This window comes from Capsicum annuum, chromosome 7 (assembly GCF_002878395.1).
Source record: "Capsicum annuum cultivar UCD-10X-F1 chromosome 7, UCD10Xv1.1, whole genome shotgun sequence".
Taxonomy (NCBI): domain Eukaryota; kingdom Viridiplantae; phylum Streptophyta; class Magnoliopsida; order Solanales; family Solanaceae; genus Capsicum; species Capsicum annuum.
This window is the reverse complement of record NC_061117.1, coordinates 146928619-146955162: the sequence shown is the minus strand read 5'-3', so window position 1 is coordinate 146955162 and position 26544 is coordinate 146928619. Positions and strand designations below refer to the sequence as shown.

Here is a 26544-nt window from a genome sequence, read left to right as displayed (position 1 = left end):
ATGAAGAAATCACCGAAAGTAATCCTTTTTTATACCAAACAAACCCTAAAATAAGTGTCCGCCGACGACTCGTGCAAAATTAGTCTTCTAACACTGTTTGGATGGTGTTTTGCCATGGTTTCATAATGTACTGTACAGTATGGTATGGTATGGTACAGTATGGTATGGTACAATACTATGTTTGGATAGATTGTATCGTTCACTACTGTTTAATAATAGTTTTTTATTTGGTTTGATGGTATAGTACTGTATCGTAACGGGTAAATTTACTAAAATACCCCTAATATAATATTAAACTTCTCACCATTATTTTATAGAACTGGCCTTTCTCTTATTAGGTGTTTTCATATTCCATAGCATTCCTGTAACACCCATCCGTTTCAGTGCAAAATTTTAATTAGCAAAAACTACCCCATAAGATTTTTATGCTTGTGTTCTTTGATATTACTATTTGACCATTGCCTGTAAAATCATTTCGAATTCATATTTCACTGAGAATTTATCTACTTGGAGTTGCTTGATGCTTGAGTATTTCATGGAATGTTGAAAGTTTGATATTCAACTTTTTTCTTTTTGGATGAAGGAGTTTTAACAATTTTTAGACTTTTTTCCTGTTACATCTGGAAATAATTCCTAATTCGTTAATTTTTTTTTTTCCATAAAATTCTTGAAGAAGTTGCAAAAATGACTGAGCTGAGATATTAATGTTGAATCTCAAACTTGGTAAATAATTGTGCATAAAAACATAAATATAATTATAACATATTAAGGTTGTAAGTAAAATAGGGTAAAGGGTAATAATAAGAACAGAAAATATTATATCAGGGCATAGTTGAAAAAATAAATAAGAAAACCACGCAAAACCACCAAATTGGTGGTTTTAAAAATTGGACAATTCCATGATTCGGAATGGTTTCCAAACCATGAAAGATTACCATACCATACCATGCCTTTTAAAAAACAATCAAAATAAATATAATTTCGTTGGAAACCATACCATACCATACCACAGAAAACCACCATCCAAACAACCTGTAAAGTTTGCTTTGCAATTACTTTTAGCCAATAATTCCTACATGCAACTTTTCCTACGCGGGCGCACATTCTCCCTTCCCCCACAAACACACCCACCCACGCACGCACCCACGCACGCACCTCTCTCCCTATATACACTAGCTATATCAATATACTATAATTCACCACTGTCAAACTTCCTTTATTTAAATTGCCTTCCTCTTAACTCTTTTCTCCTCGACTTGATTCTTTGAAATCGCGAAAATACTCCACTTACAGTTCACGGAAGTAGAAAATAGCTCGAGTTAAGGTGACGATGGAGGTGGGAACCGACGGTGTCGCCGTCATCACCATCTTTAATCCTCCTTTGAACGCTCTAGCTATTCCAAGTAAGCTTATCCCTTTCTCTACCAATTTTAATTCATGTGTTTTGATTGGATTTTGATTCGAACTTGTGGTGGTTTCAGTTATTGCTGGACTGAAGGAGATGTGGACTGAAGCGACGATGAGAAACGATGTTAAAGCTATTGTTTTGACTTGTGAGCTTTCTCAATTCACTAGCTTTTCGTAATTTAGTGATATCTTCCAACAAACCTGTTGGGACATTTTATAGTAATTTAAGCATGTCTAAACCATATACATGCCTCCGGCCATTGTTTTGAAGTTGCCTTTCTATCCCAAGGATTTTCTATCACGCTTACATGGTATGAAGTTCAGGAAGAGAAATACTGTGCGTAGGGATCCTTTGAACAAAACATGTCATACTTACAAATTGTTTTCTATCAAGAAAGGTTCTGGATGTTGCTGAAATTGACAGCTGTTTCCGGAGAAATTTGTAAAAGAAATTTAACTTTCTACAAGACGTGGTTATGAAGTGTTAGTGATCTATTGCTTTATGTGATGCTTTATGGATTTCTTTTTAAGTTCAATTATTTGGTAAGTTCGGCATTTTCCTTAACTTCGTTTGGTGAGCTTTGCATAGCCGGTCCAAGACCAGCCTGGATAAAGGAGGTTGGTGGTTAGTTAAAATTATAGTTACAATTTGATGAATCATATAGGAGTTCTAGTTTTCATTGAGGCGTATATGTGTTCTGCATCATACTTATGTTAGTCTTCCCTTGCATTTCAAGTTTATGTTCTCTATATTTTTATTCAGGAAATGGAGGCAGATTTTCTGGTGGTTTTGATATCAACGTTTTTCAGAAGGTTCATGAGACTGGTATGATTACTTTGTTTTCATCTTTGTACATTTCAAGTTGTGTCTCAGTGAAAACCTACTTGTTGAAAAATGGATCTGGATTGTTGCTGGGGATATTTCTCAAATGCCTGATGTTTCTGTTGATCTTGTGGTGAACAGGATGGAAGGTAGTTGACACTGTTTAGATCAAATTTCAGATCCTTTGTAATTGTGCGTAAAAACATAAATATAATTATAACTTATTAAGGTTGTAAGTAAAATGGGGTAAAGGGTAAAATAAGAATAGAAAATATTATATCAGGGCATAGTTGAAAAAATAAATAAGAAAACCACGCAAAACCACCAAATTGGTGGTTCTAAAAATTGGACAATTCCATGGTTCGGAATGGTTCCCAAACCATGAAAGATTACCATACCATACCATGTCTTTTAAAAAACAATCAAAACAAACATAATTTCGTTGGAAACCATACCATACCATACCACAGAAAACCACCATCCAAACAACCTGTAAAGTTCCCATTGCGAAATTGCTTTGTAATTACTTTTAGCCAATTATTCCTACATGCAACTTTTCCTACGCGGGTGCACATTCTCCCTTCCCCCACAAACACACCCACCCACGCACCTCTCTCCCTATATACACTAGCAATATCAATATACTATAATTCACCACTGTCAAACTTCCTTTATTTAAATTGCCTTCCTCTTAACTCTTTTCTCCTCGACTTGATTCTTTGAAATCGCGAAAATACACTTACAGTTCACGGAAGTAGAAAATGGCCCGAGTTAAGGTGACAATGGAGGTGGGAACCGACGGTGTCGCCATCATCACCATCTTTAATCCTCCTGGGAACGCTCTAGCTATTCCAAGTAAGCTTATCCCTTTCTCTACCAATTTCAATTCATGTGTTTTGATTGGATTTTGATTCGAACTTGTGGTGGTTTCAGTTATTGCTGGACTGAAGGAGATGTGGACTGAAGCGACGATGAGAAACGATGTTAAAGCTATTGTTTTGACTTGTGAGCTTTCTCAATTCACTAGCTTTTCGTAATTTAGTGATATCTTCCAACAAACCTGTTGGGACATTTTATAGTAATTTAAGCATGTCTAAACCATATACATGCCTCTGGCCATTGTTTTGAAGTTGCTTTTCTATCCCAAGGATTTTCTATCACGCTTACATGGTATGAAGTTCAGGAAGAGAAATACTGTGCGTAGGGATCCTTTGAACAAAACATGTCATACTTACAAATTGTTTTCTATCAAGAAAGGTTCTGGATGTTGCTGAAATTGACAGCTGTTTCCGGAGAAATTTGTAAAAGAAATTTAACTTTCTACAGGACGTGGTCATGAAGTGTTAGTGATCTGTTGCTTTATGTGATGCTTTATGGATTTCTTTTAAGTTCAATTATTTGGTAAGTTCGGCATTTTCCTTAACTTCGTTTGGTGAGCTTTGCATAGCCGGTCCAAGACCAGCCTGGATAAAGGAGGTTGGTGGTTAGTTAAAATTGTAGTTATAATTTGATGAATCATATAGGAGTTCTAGTTTTCATTTAGGCGTATATGTGTTCTGCATCATACTTATGTTAGTCTTCCCTTGCATTTCATGTTTATGTTCTCTGTATTTTTATTCAGGAAATGGAGGCAGATTTTCTGGTGGTTTTGATATCAACGTTTTTCAGAAGGTTCATGAGACTGGTATGATTACTTTGTTTTCCTCTTTGTACATTTCAAGTTGTGTCTCAGTGAAAACCTCCTTGTTGAAAAATGGATCTGGATTGTTGCTGGGGATATTTCTCAAATGCCTGATGTTTCTGTTGATCTTGTGGTGAACACGATGGAAGGTAGTTGACACTGTTTAGATCAAATTTCAGATCCTTTGTACAGCTCTTTGCTCCTGGTGCTTCTCTGTATTGTTCTATAGTCAATTGTTATTTACAAATCTGTCAATCCTGTTATTTTTGTAATTTTAGATGGTAAAAAGCCTGCAGTTGCTTCCATAGACGGACTTGCACTCGGAGGTGGCTTAGAATTGGCATTGGTTTGTGATCTCTATAACTTGTACCGTCTTTGTATCTGTTTCTTGGTGTGCCAATTAAGCTATATATGCTTTTTGCAGGGATGCCCTGCACGGATTGCTGCACCACAAGCACAACTGGGGTTGCCAGAGCTCAGCCTTGGAGTTATTCCTGGATTTGGAGGTAACTCTGCCACATAATGCTTGTCGCACTTGAGTGTAGGCTTTGAATTCTCTTCCGTTACCAATTAACTAAGCATAGAGATAATGTTTCTTCTTAAGGTACACAGCATCTTCTGAGGCTTATAGGGTTGTCTAAAGCTGCTGAACTTATGATGGTAAGTCATTTATCTTCTTATCAGTAAACAAGTTGAAACTTGTGACTAGTTTTTTTCCTTGTTCTAAACTCTGTTAGATTCCCAGGCTAGTTTATTTGATCTATCAATTCATTTCCAAATCAACTGTTGGGGAATCAATGCATGTCCTACTTGGACCAATGTTAAATAGAACTGTTTACAGTTGTTCTTGTAACTATATAGTGATTTGAGTTCTCTTTGTTATAGCAATTTCTAAACAAAAAGGAGCAAATTATGATGTAATGTCCTCCTTAGACACGAGCATTGTTCAACTTCTGGTCGCTTGCTGATCTCTGGGTTCTATATATGCCCATCCTGGCAATGACCTCCTTTTAGTTTCCAATATGTGCTCAATGTATTAGATTGTTTCTGTTGTTACTTAAATTTGTAAATCAATCAAATGAATCATTGTGATGGCCTTATAGATTACAAATAATTTTTGGCAGACATCTAAACCAATAATGTCGGAGGAAGGGAAGAAGCTTGGTCTCATTGATGCCATTGTTCCTTCATCGGAGTTGTTAAAAGTATCTAGACAATGGACACTTGATATTGCAGAAAGGCGCAAGCCTTGGATGCGTTCCCTTTACAAGACAGACAAAATTGGTTCCCTTTCAGAAGCTCGTGAAGTACTGAAGGTGGCTAGAGAACAAGTGAAGCAGACAGCTAAGAAGATGCCTCAGCACTTGGCATGCATTGGTGTAATAGAAGAAGGCATCATCCATGGAGGATATAATGGGGTTCTCAAGGTATTATTTTTCTGTAAACAATATCTTTGTACTGTAAACATGTTTCCCTCCAGAGGGCATAATAACTCTTTTTGGATGTTTTGCAGGAAGCTAAAGTATTCAAGGACCTTGTGTTGTCAGATACATCAAAGGGTCTTGTTCATGTATTTTTTTTCCCAACGGTCACCGTCGAAGGTATGATACGGTAAATCCTGAAACGTGAAGGATATGAATCAACACTATGTGATTTTGTGATGCTAGCTTGAAGCTTGGAGTTCTTTGTAAGCATCTTTATTTGAGCAGGCAAGAATGAATGGGAAAATTACTTTGGTGACTACAACTTATGCACCCTCTCAGTGTTACCAATCTTCTACTTAACTGCTTGAGTTTTGACTCATTTTCTTGAAATTACTATTTACCATTAAACTGTATTCTTGATTGCTGGTTATCAAAAAAAATCTTATGTATTAGTAATTGCATATTCGAGAGATTAATGCATTAGCTGTGACATACAAAACTATCTGCTTACATAAGCAGTCTCTGTAAAGAATGATTGCAAATGTGATTAAAATATAGTTCGTTAATCCTTTTCTTTTGCTGATTTAGTTTGGTTGATTTCTTGAGATTTGATGTTGGAATGGGTTTTCATGATGTGCCTTAATTGTAAAGTTTGTTATCAGTAAGATTTCACGTGGTGACATAGATTCTGTTGATCTCTTTTATATAATGAACTTGTACAGTTACTAGTTTATATTTTATACCATTTTCATAAATTTGTATTCTTTTTGCATTCAATCCTCTTCCAGCTTTTGACTTTTAGAAATAGGTACTTATGTCTGTGTTCCCTGTAAGTCAATCTATTCTTTCTTCTTTCGGATGACCTTTGGTTTCATAATTGACCAGGTACCTAACGTCACTGATATTGAACTCAAACCTAGGACAGACAAGAAAGTTGCTGTAATCGGTGGAGGTTTAATGGGTTCAGGCATAGCTACAGCCCTCGCCCTTAGCAACACAATTGTTATACTTAAGGAAATTAATTCTGAGTATCTTCAGAAGGGAATTAAAGCTATTGAAGGTCGTCGATACACTCTTTTACGACAATTACATTACATATCTCCTGTCATTTAGTCAATGACTGTGAGGATTGCGAGATCCTAATGGTCTTTCCCTGTTTAGTCTTGACAGTCCCTTAGTACTCTTGAAGTGTAGAAACTTATGGGGATGTATCTTATGTTACAGCAAATATCATCGGACTGGTAGCTAGAAAGAAATGGCCACAGGAAAAAGCAGATAAAGCCCTTTCAATGGTTAAAGGTGCATTGGATTATTCAGATTTTAAGGATGTGGATATGGTCATAGAGGTGAGCTGCTGGACTTATGTTTCTCTGTTAAATATTCATAATCTTTTCCTCTTTTTCTCATTACTCTTCACTTGGCTTCCTTAGCACCTTACTGTGATACATAAAGACTTGGGAAATATATTAGATACGCCAAATAATTGTCTTGCATTGAGCCCCGTTGATATACAGACTACACAATACATAATACCTATCTACCAATATGGGACAACTCAGTATAACTTTCTAACGTTCCCCCTCAAGCTGGTGCATATGTGACACGTACCAAGCAAGCTTGTTACCAATGTAACTAATACGAAGACTAGTATGGCACTTGGTGAAAATGCCTCCAATCTAATCATTTGACTTCATAAACTTTGAATAATATCTCTTGAGAGTGTCTTTTTTTTTTTTTTTGTGACGAAGTGACAATCAATCTCATTGTGTTTAGTTCTCTCATGCAACACCAAATTTGATACAATATGAAAGGAAACTTGATTATCACACACAAGTTCCATTTGAGTGATTCTCCAAATTTTAATTCTTTTAGTTTTAGCAACTGGTTGATCCAAACTAGCTCACATATTGCCATAGCCATTGCTTGATAGTCTGCTTCTGCACTAGATCTAGTAGCCACACTTCGTTTCTTGCTTTGTCAAGCCTCTTAATTACTTCGTGCTAAAACATAGTATCCAGATGTAGAACATAATGTAGAACGTCTATCAGAAGATGATCTAGCCCAATTGACATATGTGTATCCAATGATTTGCTCATGGTCCCGATCCTCGAATAGTAGTTCTTTGCTCGAGACTGATTTTATATACCGCGAATGCAAACAATTGCATCTCTATGACTAACACAGGGAGAGTTGATATAAACCGACTTACAACACTCATAAGAAAGGAAATGTCAAGCCAGTCACTACGAGTTAATTCAACTTACCAACTATGCCTATATCTCGCTGGATGGCTAAATAGGTTGCTTCCATTGTGGCAGAAGTTTAGCATTCAGATCCATAGGAGTTTTAATGATCTATAAACCATGATTCTTGTCTGTCAAGAATGTTTCAACACATACTTTAATTGTGAAATAAGGAGCCCATCTAGAAAATACTTCAATTTGCCCAAATCCTTAGTCCAGAAATGCTGAAGTGATGTTGCTTCAGGTTAGTGAGACAATCGTGATCAACAACAACAACAACAACAACAACATACCCAGTGTATTCCCACAAGAGGGGGATCTGGGGAGGATAAGATGTATGCAGTCCATGATCATTATTAATAATAATGATAATGTCAACATAAACCTAATTGGTCGGACCCGGATGCAATATCTGAAACGGATGTATTTCTAAGGATTGAATTCGACAAAATCTTAATTTTATGATTTCGGGGTTACAGAAAGGTGCTGGGATTCGACTAAGAAAATTTAATAAAATAGAGCTATAATGATATTCTAAATTTTGAGAGATATTATGTGGAAAACTCACAAGTATGTTGTAGAATTCAATCTAGAATTCAATCTTTCATTCTCCAAGGTGGGCACTAAAAACATAAATTAGTTGTTAAAAAATCAGCACGCTAATAATTAATTTAGAAATTATGCCTCCTTTCTATGAGAAAGAGAACATTAATAAATAGTTGATATTGACCAATAGGAAAAGCTAAAAATATTGAAGGTATGCCATTTCTCATGTCTTAAATCTTTTTTATCTTTTATTTTGAGAAATTATAATATCAATTCCTCCCCCCCCCCCCCCCCCCCAATTGATACGGGTTTAAGGGGCATCTTAGCTTTCGAGGACATGATTGAAAGCCAATACGTAAAGACTCGAGCTCGGGGGCTGCCCAACCAAGAGAACAAGCTTTGAAGTGTGAAGAAGACCTTCAAACACTCCAAAGACGCCCCAAGGCTACACTCCAAGGCCGCCCTTTTTGTTGGTCTCATTAAGGGCCTTTTGTTCATTTACTATGTAATTAGTTTAGCCAAGACTATAAGTAGCTTCTATTAGGTCATTTGTCTTCAACTTTGATATTTTGAAAGACTTCTCTTTGAGAGTGTATTACAAGTGTGGAATCACTTGTGCAAGTGTGGATTCACGTGTGGCAACGTGGAATCGTTGTGTTGGTTACTAGTTTAGAAACAAAGGTTGCATGGGGATTCCGGTTCCCTTGAGGTCTTCGTTAGAGTGTGATGCTGTTTATACAGTTTATAGGGGTTTTTGTGTTTGATACACTCTTAGGTTCTTGTTTATTGTATAATCTTATGTCTCACTATCTATCTTTACTTATTGCATTTTGTTATCTTATCTCGTGTTTGTGTTGCTGTCGTGAGTTGTTGTTCATCTTGTGTTCGGTTTTCTGATGTGCTGTTGGTGTTGGAGGGCCCAACGTGAACCTTAGAACTCCAAGTTTCAAGAGTTGTGTTCTTGGTGTTCTTCACCATCTTCATAACTTGTTGAAGAAAAGGTGGTGGTTTGATCTTAAAACAAGGAGGAAAAGAGTGTAGTCTTGTGTTTGTCTTGAAAACATTCCCCAAAAATATACCAAAGAAGTAAGGGATCAAAAAGACATTCAAAAAGACTTGTTACCAAAAAGGAGAAAGGGGACTTTCCAAGACTAACAAAAGAGGAAAGAACCAACAACCCTTCAAAAAGGTGTCATACCGAAAAGGTGCTAAGATAAGTCAAACCTTTTTGAATGTGAAAAAGGCTCCAAAACTTCTTGTTGTTCCCTCCAAAGCTGATTTTTCACTCATCCAACTTGAAAATTGATCAATACAAATTGAAACAAGAAATTTTTCGAAAAATTTTCAACAAACCAAAGGCTTCCACGTCACTAAATCCGTACAACTCACGTCTTAGGCTAAAAAAATTTTGGATTCTTAGTTTTGTTTCTTTGTTTCTTTGGTTGCATTGCTTGATTCTAATACTAATTAGCAACTAGTAATCATCTACTAGGGTGTGAATTAGTTGTTTGAGTCCTTTCTTTCGTTTTACCTTCTTTTGTGTGCTTTTATCTTTTGTAATTCGTTGTAATTTCTTGATTCAAATCCGTACATATTTTCTTTGAGTCGTTTCAAAACAAGAATCTATTTCGACCTTAAGACGCAAGTGGAACCAAGTAACACTTCATTACATAAACGGGATACCAATACTTACAACTCCAATTGAGTGACATTTCAAAGGTGCGAGCTTAAGAGTTTGTGAGGCTGATTTTTGCTAACCTTAACTTGTTGTTTGTGTTTTGTTTATCATTTCTTGATAGGTACTATGGCATCGGGTGAAGGCAACCCAAGAACTTCGGGAGAGGTAAACATGGATACTTTATTGGCGGCTATAATGGGTGTTAGTGACCGAATGGAGATAATAGAAGGGATGGAAGGTTCTTTCTTAAGGAAAATGGATACCTTGGAAGTTCACCTAGACTCCACCCACTTATCTCCTAAAAACTACCATGCCTTATCTAGTGGACATTCTCCCCACACCTCCCTTACTATAACTCCGGATACACTTCGCTAACTGTTCAATCTGCCTAGACAAGTACATGAACCCATCAACCAAGCCCCTACTTATCCAAATAACCAAAATCAAATCCACCAAGAAGCTCCACGAAACCAAGAAATGCCAAGAGCCCTACTTAATTGAAACCAACCGATCCAAATTGATGAAGTGGATGGTGAGGGTCCTTATGGAGATGAGGAGTTAGATGAAGTGGCTCTCTTTGCGGAATTTGTGAGAAATAGAAGAGGAGCTCATGGAGGAGGGCATAGGGGCCGAGGGGGAAGGTTTGGTCCGATTCCTCTTGGTAGAGGCAACTTGGGACAACGTCCTCATGTTCAAGAAGGTTATCAAGCGGACCAAGTAGGAAATTTGGGTAGAGACACGGGTCTCAACTCAATCAAGATCACTCTTCCTACCTTCAAAGGAACTAGTGATCCATCTATCTACCTTAAATAGGAACTACAATGCAATCGGATTTTCCAACTCAATGAGTTAAGTCCTCACAAGAAAGCCGCACATGCCATTGCTCAACTTGAAGGATATGCATCTACTTGGTTGGAGACAAAAAGATTGCAAAGAGCAAGAAATGACAATCTTGACCTTCCGGATTGGGATGAATTGAAAGCACTAATGAGAGAGATGTAACGAAAAAGTTCAAGAAAGAGCAACTAACAAGGCTCTACAATTTGAGGCAACGAATTAGAAGTGTGGAAGAATACTATGAGGAGTTTCAAAACTTGATCCTTCGTCTTGATATTGTTGAACCTCCAAACCATTGCATAGCTCGATTCAGAGGTGGTTTAGTTTATGAAGTTGTTTCTCAACTCGTTGTCCATAAGTTTGACCGAATGAAGGATCTTGTTGAAGCGGCCATTGAGGTTGAAAGGAACAATCATGCCAAGAGGACCTTCAAATGGAACAAGAACAAGGACTCCTACAAGTCCTTAGAGAAGAAGCCCGTTGATAGAGCAAACCAAAAGTATCCACCACGGCTTGAAGGTAATCCCTCTTCTACTCCCAATCCTAAAGGTATTGTTTGCTTTAAATGTCAAGGTTGGGGTCATAAGGCTAGTGAATGCCCTAACCGAAAGAACATTGTGTTGGTGGAGGGTGATCCTTACTTTGTTGGGGGGTAAGTGACCCTAAATGATGGTAGTGAGGAAATCCCTCAAGAGGATGATGACAATGATGGTGAAGCCGAATTGGTAGAGGAAGAAGGAGATATCTTTGTACCTTGTGGGTTGATGATGAAAGCTCCTAATGAAGATGTTTGGCCCGAAGAAGGAGAAGTCTTGAACTTTAACCTCTTGATGAGGAAGGACCCGAATGGTGAAGGTGAGACGTTTCGGGTTCAAGAAGAAGAACTTGGTGACAAAATCAAGCACTTGTTATTCACCACATTCGGCACTAGCATTGTGCCCACTTCCAAGTTGAGGCCTAAGGAGATGAATTCCTATGGTGCAAGTTTAGAAGGCAAGAGAGCAAGCTTAAGTCTTTGCTCCAAAGGTATGTACCTATTCCCTCCTATTTCTAGCTTTCCTTGGAATCATAATGACATTTACCCGACAATGCTATGAAGATATTTGATTTAAAGTTCTACTTAGATGGTATTAATGTCTTTTGGAATGGCTTGGATGTGCATGGAATGCATGGCCTTCCTATTTCGGTTTGCAAGCCTATTTGTTGTTCCAAGAAAAGTCTATGGACTCCACTTGATAAACAACTCTTATCTCTTGTTTCTTGTTACACTTATGTGGATAGACAAATTGTTTCTTCTTTGGAAGGGTGTTCAATTTTGGGTGATTGGAATGACTATGGTATAAACCCTCAAGCTTTGAGGAAAGTGTGTTTTCTTGTGTCTCTTACTGTTTTGCAAGGTTCGGATTTGAGGTCGAATCCTTTTCAAGAAGGGGATGATGATATGAGTCTAAGGGACATTTTAGCTTTCGAGGACATGATTGGAAGCCAATACGTAAAGACTCGAGCTCGGGGGCTGCCCAACCGAGAGAACAAGCTTTAAAGTGTGAAGAAGGTCTTCAAACACTCCAAAGCCGCCCCAAGGCTACACTCCAAGGCCGCCCCTTTTGTTGGTCTCATTAAGGCCCCTTTGGTCATTTACTATGTAATAAGTTTAGCCAAGACTATAAGTAGCTTCTATTAGGTCATTTGTCTTCAACTTTGATATTTTGAAAAACTTTTCTTTGAGAGTGTATTACATGTGTGGAATCACTTGTGCAAGTGTGGATTCACTTATGGCAACGTGGAATCGTTGTGTTGGTTACTAGTTTAGAAACGGAGGTTGCTTGGGGATTCTAATTCCCTTGAGGTCTTCGTAAGTGTGGTGTTGTTTATACGTTTTATAGGGGTCTTTGTGTTTCATACACACTTAGGTTCTTGTTTATTGTATAATCTTATGTCTCACTATCTATCTTTACTTATTGCATCTTGTTATGTGTTTGTGTTGCTGCCGTGAGTTGTTGTTCATCTTGTGTTCGGTTTTCTCTCGTGTTGTTTGTTGTTCTTAGTGTTTCGTAATCGTTTGTATTACCCAACCCCCTCAAATTTGTCCACGGACTTTGGTCGAAGTATTCAATGTGGATTGATCGAAACCCTCACATCTCCTGGACGAGACTGCCAAAAATTTACACATATTGGGAGCAGAATGCTAATAAAATGCGGAGTGAACAATTTCACTATGGGTCATGTCAAACCCCCTAATAACTGTGGTAAACTTACTAATCTAGGTACGAGGAGATTGTTTTAGATCATAGATGGACCTGCGCAATCGACATACAAGAACACTGCTCTTGCTCCATAAGCCTCATCCTCAAGATTGCTTGGAGAAAAATATTCTAAATGTCCAACTAATAAAGACGCCAGTAATGAACAATAGCCATGAATAAGAAAGACAAACATGTGCTATTTTAGCTATGGGGGAGAAAGTATCACGGTAATCAAGCCCATCTGTGCATACCCTTTGTCAACAAGGTGGGCCTTAAACCGATCAATTTGATTGTCTCAGACCAACATTGACTTCATAAACCTAAAGAACTTGAAGTAAGAGGACAAGCTCCCAATACCACTCCCATGTAAAACATATATCTCATTAATCATAGCCGCCCGTCGCCATCCTAGATGAGACAATGCTTTGCTTATAGACGTAGGGATGGAAACAAAGGACAAATATGATTCAAAAGCATAATATGGTGATGACAAATAATGATAACTTCAAAGGGTATAATGAGGTATCATATACTTTTCCGAAGTGCAATAGGTGACTATTACAACAACAACATTCCCAGTGTATTCCCATATAGTGGGGTCCATCAATCTTCACGAAATCACGAACTAATGTATGTGTAGTATTTATTCATGGACTTCTTTCGTCCATGAAGCCCAAGAATCTCTGGGGAGGGTAAAGTGTACGCAGACCATACCACTACCTCAGGTGAAGTAGAAAGACGGTTTTCGATAGACCCCGGGCTTAGGACCGATAATAGGATAACAAACACAAAAAATAAGTGCATATAAACTAGTACGGTATGCAAAAAAAATTAACACCGCTAGCTACAAGATAATATTACAGCCACAACACCACGAACAAGAAACTCCAGACACAAAAGAACGCTCCCCTACTATTACCAACGCACTCCCACCCCTAACCCTCTACCCTAATTCGCGTCTTCCACATCTTCCTATCAAGGGTCATGTCCTCCGTAAACTGTAGCTGTTCCATATCATGCCTAATCACCTCCCTCCAATATTTCTTCAGTTTACCTCTACCCCGCCTAAAACCATCCATAGTCAATGTCTCACATCTCCGCACTGGAGCATCAGAGCCCTTCCTCATCACGTGCCCGAACCAACGTAACCTCACTTCTCGCATCTTATCCCCCACCGAAGCAACTTCCACCTTCTCCCGAATAATCTCATTCCTCACCCTATCTTTCCTGATATGTCCACACATCTGTCGCAACATTCTCATCTCCGCCACCTTCAACTTTTGGATGTAGGAGTTCTTAACTGGCCAACACTCCGCTCCATACAACAATAGGTGACTATTATAGTCCTAAATTGGACAATGCTTCACTTATAGATTTAGGGAAGGAAACAAAGGCGAAAGATGATACAAAAGCATAATGGGGGGTTATGACAGCCGATACAACAACATACTCAGTGTAACCCCACAAGTGTGGTCTTGATTAATGATAGATGTTGATAACTTGAAAAAGGGTATAGTGGAGATTAGTATTACGAGTGGATCATATGCTTTTCCGAAATGCAATAGGTGGACTAAGAAGAGCAAGTCCTCGGTAGGTGTAGCGTCTGATGCAAGATCATGAATTATCTTGGACCAATAGACCTGATTCTGGATGGTGATGATGATGGTAAGTCAAGAATGGTTGCCTTATAGTTAGGGATGTAAGAGATGAAACACTAGACTCCTAAAATGTTTGTATAGCTAAGATCTCAAATATATCAAGATGGTCAGAAGAAGTAAAGTAACGGCGGGAATCAAAAAATGGTTATGTTGGCTTACAAAATGATACAAATCAAACCACGAAAGGCACGAAAATGGCACAAAAACAGTCCACAAATCAAGGCTAAGTCGAGAACAAGGCCCAACCGAGAAAGGCTTCAACAATAACAACAAGAATACAAGATACATGGTGTATTTTACACCAAAAACAGCAGCAACACGTGATGAACACGATGATAACAATAATAACAACCAACGGTTACAAGATTACAACAACAAACACTACGACACGATTACAAGAATGAAAGAAAGGTAGTGTGACATAGATTATTACAATGACTAAGAACTAAGGTGTGTATCAAACACCAAAACCCTTAATGAATGTAATAACAACACCTACACTCTTACGTGGACACAAGAGGGACGTCAATCTCCCAAGCACCCAACGTTTCCAAGCCAATGAACACAACACAAGTGAATCCACACTTAGTGTTGTCCTAGTTTCGGCCAAAGGGCCCTTTCTCCCAAGAGAGAAGTGTTTCAAGTGTTATACACTCACAAATATCATCAAAATCTAACTACAAAAACCCTAAAATGTTCTATCTATAGTGTATTATAAATAGAAGACAAAATGTCCAAAATACCCCTTAAGGAAAGGGGCGCCCATCAAATGTAACTTAGGGGCTGTTTTTGGTATGTTTAGGCCCTCTTTTACACTTCACTTGTGCACTTCCTTGGACGGCGGGTTCAATACGCACTCATTCACGTCCATCTTCGTGGTCGTGCCCGTATCACAAAGGTACCAACAATGATACGGTGATATCTCTTTTGAACCCGATAATAACCGAGGAACGCACCTTGAAGCAGGAGCTTACTTATTTTTCCTGGAGCTAAGTTACGAACAAACACATGATCTGAAGCGCAAGAGGGGGGAAGAGAGTATAAGGATTGATGAAATGATATTGAATGTGGAATCTGATTTTGGACCGAAGATGAAAGCATTTGATTAATCAAATAACAAGCCATGAAAACTCATCACCCAAATCCGCATGGAACTGAACGAGGAGTGTGCGATCAATCTCAATGAGGTCCCTATTTTTTCTCTTTGTTACCGCATTTGGTTGAGGGGTATAAAGTCAAGAATTCTGTTGAATAATTCCTTGAAAAGTCATTAAGTGCTAAAACTGAGAACATAAGTTTTAAGGCGTTATTTAATGCAAAAAATGTGAATTGAAACACCAAATTGATTTTATATTTCAACTCTAAAACTTTGGAATATAGGAAATAAATTTGAACGATCTTCATTAAGAAATTTAAGTTACTTTGAATAATCATCAATGAAACTAACAAATGACGAAATTCTTAGGTTGAACTGACTCTACTAAGAACCCATATGTCAAAATGACCTAAGGAAAAACCAGACTACACAACGTGGAAAGTGGGCTCAGGTATGTTTCTCAAGTTGACACGACTCTCAATCTAATGTAGACAAGTTAGGCATCATCATTTGGAGCTTGGATATACATGGATTGTCCCGAGTGTCTTTGGATAAAGCATGGAGGATTTTGTAATAAGACATGTTGTGTAGGAACTGGGATAATTAAGGTAATGAAGAACTTGTGATTCACGCTCTATGCCAGTTTTTTGTCCCATTCTGCTGCAACTTGTGATTCACGCTCTATGCCAGTTTTTTGTCCCATTCTGCTGCCGTACTTAACAAAAGCATCATAGAGGAATATTATGGAACAATTAAAGGCTGAATCAAATGACTAACAAATGCAAGACTAAAAAGACATCCAAAGATGTAAAAAAAAAATAGAATTTAGAATGACCGAGGATATGGTATTAGCTTGTCCATTTTCTTTTGCTTTTGTTTGGAACCCATTGACTAAAGTCGCAACGAGAAGAATTTGAATAGATGATATTTGACTAAAGTGATTCATCACCAGAATTATGATTAAAAGTGCCCAAGTTCATGACCTCAAGAGTATTGGAGTGTGAAACACAAGCAACAAAATTATCAGCAAAAAGGTACCAGTCTGAACAATAAAGGCTTCTTGTGCAGATGTCTGCATACTAGCTCATTACTTAAGGGAATTTATTACTCCCTCCGTTTAAAAAAGAATGACCTACTTTCCTTTTTAGTTCATTTCAAAAAGAATGACCCTTTTCCTTTTTTGACAATGCTTTAATTTCAACTTTCCACATGACATGTTTAGAACCACAAGATTAAATGGCATTTTGGTACTTTTGACACAACTTTAATCTAAGGCCACAAGATTCAAAAATCTTCTTTATCTTCTTAAACTTTGTGCCAAGTCAAAGTAGGTCATTTTTTTTGAAACGGAGTGAGTTTTCTTTATATAAATAAAACATAAGTATTTTGGGTGGTCAACCATGCAAAGAATAGCATACTCCACGAGTATGTCCAGACTTATTACACTAACTACACTTGAGTTGAGATCTTGCAAAACGGCCTTCTCCTCGTTGATTCTCCATAATCTGAGATGTTCGATTTTTCATTGTTTGAGATGCGAGAACAGATGAGTTGATGGTTGGTGATGAGATCAATGAGTGATTGGGTGATGCAGAAAGTGGAAATCAGAAGAATATTTCATGTAGAAACAGTAGGACCAGTCAAAATCTAGTTTTGCACCGAATCAAGGTCCTTAGGAAGTCCAACAAGTGGAAGAACTAGAAATCTCTTTTGTCATCTCTCCAGTTGTTTTTAACACTAGCAATAAGTCAATAGCTGTCATTAACTTCTAAAATAACGTCGTGATAGTCTGTCCCAACTAATTAGATGTATTAGATTCCCGTTTCTTTTAAGTGCATCTGAGATATAACATCATAAAATCGAGATATGTCATTAGTATATTAAGTGCAAACCTTTTCTCAAATTGAATAACATGTTTGGAATGAACGAAACAAGGCCATCGATATGGAATCGATAGACTGCCCCAAGAGACTACATAGTTGAGCGTCAATATTCTCCCACTGTGCTCAAGCCTCTATTTTTTCTTTTCTCTCCGTACCTTTTTTGATTAGGTAATCTTGAACACCTTGACCCGTGATTGCAACTTGTTTGAGAAAGCTCAATCTGAATAGTCTGAGCTTCCCATTATGGGTACTGAAGTTATCATAGGACTTACGTTCCAACTTTCATATTTTTTGACTAAACGCATCAATTCCGGAAGACATGGTTGGATTGAAGAGAGTTCTAAGCAAATAATCACAAAATTAACTGAAAGAAAGTGACTGAAAAGTTATTGGCTGATAGAGATTGGCCAGAAAGTCACCTGAAAATAATCTGAAAATAGTGAAGACAGCTCTAATCGCTCAGCGAGTGTCAATGTGCAATAGAGGTCCTGATAGACTGCTGGAAAACACAACCGTTGCAGGAAAAATCTGAAAACTCACTGGAAAAGCTGACAGGAATTGTCAGATTATAAGAAATAGACCGAAAAGGGATATTTGGCTCTGGCATCTAGGTGACCTCCAAGGAACCAACTGCTTAGGTCAAAAGGACTTCACACGTCAACACATGGGTCTGCCAATCGTCAAAGGTGCAGCGCCAGGTGGCATGTGAGAGTGTGTGAGGAGCAGTTTTCTGTGGTTTGCCCGCCGGAGGCTGAGGAATCTTGTGGTGGTGGTGTTTTTGCACAATACTGATAGAAAATGCACTTCGGGCAAAAACGTACTTATTTCATCGGAAAATTGCACGTTAACCGAGTTCTTCATACCATATGAGAAATAAAGTATGAAAAATATTATTCAGATGCAGTAAGATAATTGTCTTACACTGAGTCTTATTTATATACAAACTTTGCACGATATATGATACATATTTACCAATGCGGGACACTCAGTATAACTATCTAACATCTACTACTGGAACAATGCTGATGATCATAATTTTGATTCTTAATTTGTTGCAATTCTGGTGGTCTTTGCAGGCTGTAATTGAAAATGTTCCACTAAAACAGAAAATATTCAGTGAGATTGAGAAGGTTTGCCCTCCACATTGTATTTTGGCAACTAACACATCTACTATTGACCTCAACATTATTGGACAAAATACCATATCCAAGGATCGGATTATTGGGCCCACTTTTTCAGGTATGAAGCCGTGCATGGCAAACTTTTGTATAGTTGTGACTAATCGGGAAAATATGACCCCACCAAAAGATCAGGACATACATACAATTTTAAAAATTGAATATAACAATGTGAAACGAAATGTGATATTGTACACTTGTTCGTGAAACTCGCTTGGAGGGACAATGTTGATTTTCATGTATCTTATACTTCCATCCCTCTTTATCTTTTGCGCTTAGTGGATGTGGAAGATGGGATTTTAGAAGTAAAAACTAAATTACACCTGACATCTAGGCAGCGTATTACTGGATCTGTGAATACAGATAAATGAATAGCAACGAACCTGCTAGAAGAGGGGTATCTTTAAGTTATGTAACAAATCCTTGAGATATAAATGCAGGCAGTTACTAATTTACTATAATAGCATCATTTTCTGTTCCACTGCTAACTTGGTCTTTGTTGTGGTCAGTCCTGCTCACATTATGCCATTGCTGGAGATAGTACGAACAGAGAAGACATCTGCCCAAGCAATTCTTGACCTTATGGCTGTTGGCAAAGCAATAAAAAAAGTACCTGTTGTGGTGGGAAATTGTACAGGTTTTGCTGTCAATAGAAACTTCTTTCCCTACTCCCAAAGTGCACATATTCTGGTCAGTCTAGGAGTGGATGTCTACAGGATTGATGCGCAAATTGCCAGCTTTGGTCTCCCTATGGGTCCCTTCCAGTAATTTGCTTCCTCACTAAATTGTCAGATGTAGCTGCGATCTTCAATTCACACGAGAAAATATAAACCAAACTGAGCAGCTACTCTCTGCAGATGCAAATTCTTTATCATTTCTTTAGCTTATAACAGCTTTAAGATGACTAGTCCTTCTGTTCCATTTTATATAACACTCCATCCTTTTGGTTTGTTTTAAAACATTGACATCTTTCTATATTTGGAAACACTTCAATTCACATTCCCATCTTACCTTTAACGTCATGCTCTTATGAGAATGATATAGCGTGGGGAATATAACAATATTTGAAGATATTTTTGGTAGGTAATACACATTTAGCTTATTTGTCAAAAGTCTACTTTCTAAATGCAACATGGAATGAAAGGAATATTATGTTTCAATGATACAAATTTGTAAATGCATCCATTGACGGAAAATATAAGTGATAATATTGTTCAGATCCAGTTTTCTATACATCAGAAAGGGAGTGAAGGTTTCTTGAATTTTTAAGAGGCTTTTACTGATTGATTCAAAGCACCCAAGGGTGTGGCCTGGTGGTCATAGAAGTGGGTTGAGAATCATAGGGCCTTAGGTTTAATTCCTAGCGGAGGAAAGAACATCAAGTGATTTCTTTCCCATGAGTTCGAGCATTTATGCTGGTGAGGTAGCAGGTACCTAGTGAAATTAGTCGAGGTGCACACAAGTTGGTCTGGGCTCCACGGTTATTTGAAAAAATTTATCTAAGGGTATGTCAAAAAACACTTCTTCCCATGTTACCACAGAGAGAGTGCGGCAGTTGCCTCTTACTATTAGGGTTGGGCATATTTTGGTTTAAACCGAGAAAACCGAAAAATCGAACCGAAATTTAATTTTGGTTTGGTTTTTTGGTTTTTCGGATTGGTTTCTATTTCAAATTTTTGAAATTTGGTTAAACGGTTTGGTGTTTGGATTTTCAAAATTTTTTTTTGGATAAACCAAAAAACCGAAATTATATGAATAATATATTATAATTTTTATATATATTTTATTATATATGTAAATATACTAAAATGTAATATAATTAGTAATCCTAAATCCTAATATACTGCTTTGCTTTAACCCCTAACATTAACGTGAAGGCTGCAACCACACTCAATTATCCTCAGTTCGCTAGTTCATTTGAAATTTCAACATCGTCAATGGCAGTTGACAGTCATTTGCTCAGTTCGTCACTGTCGTCGGCAGTTGCTGCCAAGTGTGGCCACTGCCATCACGCCAACAGCGATGACTCAGCGAGGTCGATATTTATGGTTATTTCAGCCGTGTTGAATTAATTATATTTGAGAATTAGAATAGGTTTGAAAATAAGATTATTTTTTTAGAAAAATCACTAATTTTAAATGCTCACTATTTTAATCGTTAAAATCAAAATAAAAATTCGAAATAACCAAACCGAATTTGAAAAAATCAAACCAAACCGAAATAATTTTGGTTTGGTTATGGTTGTTATTTTCGTCAATCCAAAAATCGAAAAACTGAACCGATATTCAACAATCAAACCGAATGCCCACCCCTACTTACTATATATTATAGGTTGAGAAATTGAATTCATGCACGTCTCCTGTCCCTTTTAATTTAGTTGGATTTTGATGATTGCTAAATATGCTGCATTTGTTTGCTTAGAAATTTGTAAGGAACGCAGAGGGAAACAATCATCTTCTTTGTTAGTCGCTGTATTGAGGTGTTTGTGGCTCACTTAGCATGCATTGTATTCCTACCCATAGTACGTTCGTTTGGTATGAAAATAACTTGATTAAGCATCTTGCTCGGAGTGGCTGTTGCTGTAGGGAAAGAATTTGGTTCAGTTTTTTCTGATCGCACTTTTAAGTCTCCATTGATCGACCTTATAAAAAGTGTCAGAAATGGTAATGTTGCAAGTTCGTATTCTTTTGTGTTGTTGCTTCATTGTCTTGGCTTTCACCATTGACAATTGCTTTATAGGTAAAAACAATGGAAAAGGCTACTATATTTATGAGAAGGGAAGGAAGCCAAGACCCGATTTTACTGTTCTTCCGATTATTGAGGAATCAAGAAGGCTCACCAACATAATGCCCGGAGGAAAGGTATCTTTATCTGAAAAAAACACTTGCAAAGAAAAAAGCTCAATCGAAGTAAAATGGGTTTAAAGATGCTGGAATTTGACTATTTGTTCAGAGGGGCCTGATGAGTTCTAACTTTATGAGAATAACCAGCCTGTCGTTTTTGTGAATTTTCTTGCAGCCAATATTTGTCACTGACCAAGAAATTGTTGAGATGATACTCTTTCCAGTTGTGAATGAGGCATGCCGTGTTTTGGATGAAGGGATAGTAGTCCGAGCCTCTGACCTTGATGTTGCATCTGTCCTTGTAATGAGTTTCCCATCATACCGGTTAGTTTGTCTAAGCTCTTTTTGGGAATCAACACTCATTTGTTACCCTCCCCATTAAAGTCACTGTCCACATTAAAGTCGAATTACTTCTTGAAACTTGTGCCAAGTGATTACTACTAGGGGGTGTTAAATGGGCGAGTTGGGTTAAATTTGGGGGATCAAAATGAGCTGCAAAGCGAAAAAGTAAGGGCTGATCTGCGAGCTAGTAAGTGGGTTGGTCAATGACCCATCAAAAAGTTACTTGGGTCGGAATGGATAAGAAAAGGGTCATAACAACTCATAACAACTCGCCTATACTTTATTTTTAGCAAGGACGCGGATGCTCCAGTTCAGTGGTATGAGAGGCTGGTTATGGATAGTTTTAGACGGAGTAGAGGTAGGCCGAAGAAATATTGGAGGGAGGTGATTAGGCAGGACATGGGGCAGTTACAACTTACGGAAGACATGACCTTTGATAGGAAGGTGCGGAAGATGCGGATTAGGGTAGAGGGCTAGTAGGTAGGAGTACGTTCGCTATAGTAGGAAAGGGTACGTTGTTTGTATTGGTTCCTTGTAGCCTCTTGGTGATGTCTCTGATTTCGTATAGCAAGCTTATAATACTACTTTGTGGGTGTTATGTTTTCTTTATTATCTAGCGGTGTGTCACCCCTTGTTTGTTGTGTGCCTTTATATTTTTTGTTATATTTGTTATTTTTCCTGAGCCGAGGGTCTATCGGAAACAGCCTCTGTACTTCATCTGAGGTAGTGGTACGGACTGCGTACACTCTAACCCCCTAAACCCCACTTTGTGGGAATATACTGGGTATGTTGTTGTTGTTGTTGTTTACCTATGAAGTGTTTTTGTTTATTTTGGATATATGTAACATATCAAACAAAGAAATACGTCTTTCTAAAAAATACGTTGATAAAATATCTCATGGGTTAATATGGGCTATATATATTAGTCGAACTTTTAGATTGGTTGAATTGACCAGGTCAAAATGGATTGAATTAATAAACGGGCGGGCCAGAACGGGTTAGGAGGATCATGTTTTCATGGGCTAACTACTAATGGACAATGGAAGCTAAACATGAAATCTTCAGAAAGCTTTCAATATGGTGAGTGTGCTCGTGCATCCTTTAGATGGAACTATTAACCAAAAGAAATGAAGATAATTGCCAAAAAAACGAAGGGAAAGGAGGTAGAGTGGGAAGAATGAAAGGATCAGCTACTACTATATTTCCTTAATTCCCGAAACTTAAAAGATGTGCAATCGTGACCTTATCTTTTAGCCTCTGTTCTAACATTTTGTATCTGGTAATATCTTCCCTATTAAAATTTTAACATTTTTATACAAAATGATTTTGACAATGATGCTGTTTTTGGCAGAGGTGGTATTGTTTTCTGGGCTGATACTGTTGGTGCTGGTCGTATTAATAGAAGTCTTAAGAAGTGGTCAGAACTATATGGTAATTTCTTCAAGCCCTCAAGGTTCTTGGAAGAGAGAGCAATGAAGGACGTCCCCTTCGTAAGAGCTTGATCTCATCACTGTTTATGTATTTTAAGATCTTTCTAGCTGTCTACTGTGATAAAGCTTTAAATTTGATCATTCTCTGAATTAATTTTTATAACCAATATGCATATACAGTTGAAATTCAATAATTGACAATTTAGTATATCAGATTACTGAAGTATCAATAGCTAGTTAGTAGTTTAGTCACCAGTTCTGAGCTCACGGTGTTGCCAAACCAAACAAAGTTATGGGGTGTTAGTCATGTTCTCGCGGAAGAGTGAACTAGGCAAAGGACATGATGATGCCACTGTTGCACTGTCACTATCTGTCAACATCATTAATATGTGGTCAATTTGGGACAGTATGTTGCCCCTGAGCGCTGGCAATTGCATGCATTTTAGCTCAGATTGTATGTTGTATTGTTCTGTGCATACGTTAAAATCTTTACGTATTGATGCACCATTTCTTGTGCTGCAGAGTGCATCTGCTTCGACGTCTTCAGCTTCAAGGTCACGAATGTAAGCGGTGTGCACCCAATGTTCCTACAACTCGGAAACAGGATGTATTTGAAATATAGAAAGGTACAACATTCCTGAAGCCTCTACGCAGTGCATTTGTAGTAGTGTATTGTAACATTTCCGTGGCTCCTAATAAAGTTTATTTCAAGTTGGTTAATTGAATGCACCAACTTCACTTTTTCCCTCCTTCAACCCCCTTCAATGGAGAGATGTTTATTGGATAAACGTGATGCAAACTGAACAGTTTTCCAAGTGTGGCTGTTCACCGCAATGTTAAAACTCCATTTCGTATTATGCGTTCATACCTGTGTTATGCGTATTAAAAACGCCAAAGGAAATGAACGCAACAATGGACTATTGAAGTCCGTAAGGGCGATGACAACTACCGAAGTTTCATATAATATAATGGACCGAATAAAATGTTTCCATGGACTAAGAAAATGTTTCCATGAAAAATATTTTCCTAGAAAATATTTTCTTAAAAATTAAGTTGTTTTCTTACTTATTTTCTTATGTTTGGTTGGTGAGTTAAAAACAATTTTCGAAAAATATTTTTTCTAATGTTTAGTTGGTAAATGAAATAATATTTTTCAAAAAAGTACATTTTAGTGCTTAGCTAACGAGTAGAAAGTAGTTTTTTAAAAAATAAATGGACCCCGGAAAAATACTTTTTGTAGGATGCGTCGGTATGGAGGAAGAAAACGTTTTATAAGAAAATAAGTTCTTTCTTATTGTCTTTGTTACAAAAGAAGAAAAATATTTTTTAATAGTATTTGTATAGATTTAACAAAAAATAATGAAAACAAATTGGGTAAGAAGGGGGTGGGGAAAAGAAAAAAGGTTTAGAAACTTTTTTTCAAAGAAATAAATTAAAATAATTAACTTTTTTTTTAGAGGGGGGCTGCTGTGTCTTTGTGTGTGTGTTGGTTGTGGGGGGTGGGGGGGAGAGGGGAGGGAGGAATTAGAATAGGTGGTAAGGATGGGTAGGAAAAAAAGATTGAATTTCTTTTAGAAAATAAATTAAAAAATTATTCTTTTGGGGAGAGGGGGCGGGAGTGCGATTAGTACGGGGTGGGGGTCAGGTTTGGAGAGTGAGGATAAATTTTTGTTTTTTTTTAAATAATTTAACTTTTTTTTTGGGGCGGGGGGGGGGGGGGGGGGGGGGGGGGGGGGGGGGGGGGGGGGGGGGGGGGGGTAAGAAAAACTTTAAAAAATTTTTAAAACAAAATACATATGTATTTTTCTTTAATGGGGGATAGTAGTCGGTGAGAGTCGGGAAAGATGATGAGGTAAGGAAAAAATTAAAATATTTTTTTGGATGGGGTGGTAGGAAATTTGGGATAGGGGTAGGGCGGGTGATTCTTATAGTTATATGAACATTTCAATCCGAGAGCAAGGTTCAAAGAAAGTTTTGAAAAATATTTTTAGTATTTTTTGAAGGGAATTTATTTTCTTAAATTTGAGAAAAATAAGTTTATTCAACTTTATTTTTTAAAATATTTAAGTCAACCAAACATGAGAAAATTTAAATACCTCCGTACCAAACATAATCTAGGAATTTTATTAGTTTTAATGCTTGAGAAAATTCCAATAGAGATTCAATTGAAACTATAATTTCGAAGCTCAGCGTGAATAGCAACTTCAATGGTGAAGTCCTTGTATGCTCAGAATGAGTATGAAATGGGATTGAGCGAGAGGAGGAGAAATGAGAGAAGTTGGTTAAAAAATAGGGATAAAGATCAAAAATACTCCTCTACTTTAATTTATTAGCTATATTTATCCTTAATCATACTTTAGAGTTAAATATGTTCTTACTGTTAGTAAATTTAACAAAAATATCCCTACATTTAACACTCTTCCACATAACTTAACATTTGGGTGAGGTGAACGCCATGTGATGTGCCACCTCATCACTTGATTTTTATTTCCTTAATATTCTTTTTTTATTTTCAATTTTAATTTTTCTTTTGCCTTTTTTCTTTTCCTTTTACCTATTTACAAAGTCTCAAACAAAAATAAAAATTTCTTTTTCTTTATCTTTTCCTCCTCAAATTTAAGAATTTGAATTCCATTTGATTTCAAAAGCTTTTCAAATCTACTTTCAATATTTTTTGGGGTTGAAACTTCTACACTAAAATATTATTAGATTAGTAACTGAAAGTATATTTCATAACTATTTAATTCAAATTTATTTGATTTGGATTTAAATTTGTGAGTAGCAATTGTTTAAAGCTGAAAAATAGTGATTATTCATTGATTTGGAAGAAAAAAAAAAAATCTAAAGAGCCATTGTTGAAGTCGAAGCTCGAGATCGAAAACTTTTTGTGGCTTCAATTTTCAAGTTTGAATCTGTTTGTTAATGTGGATTATTTGTGATGGTTGAAAATCCTTTATTTGAGTAAGGTGAAGACGACACAAAGATGGATTTGGAAGGTTCCATTTCATCTTTTCAGCTAGCCATGCCTAGCAACCCATCAGAGAAACGATCTGAGGAGTTCAATCCAGCTAGAGATGAAGTACAAGCTTCATTTGGAGAAAGCCATTGAAGCTAAGGCGATATGTATCTTGTAGAATCTAAGACTCTTCCATCGATTGATATCCTCCATTCTTAATACATTTACACGAATTAACTTTCTTCAGGTTCTTGGTTGATTCTACTTAAGACAGCC

General features: G+C 37.2%; 1 pseudogene; it reads left to right on the top strand.

Moving 5' to 3' along the window:
* LOC107877879 lies at positions 1–24032 on the top strand (annotated as a pseudogene).
* The last annotated feature ends 2512 nt before the right edge of the window (positions 24033–26544 follow it).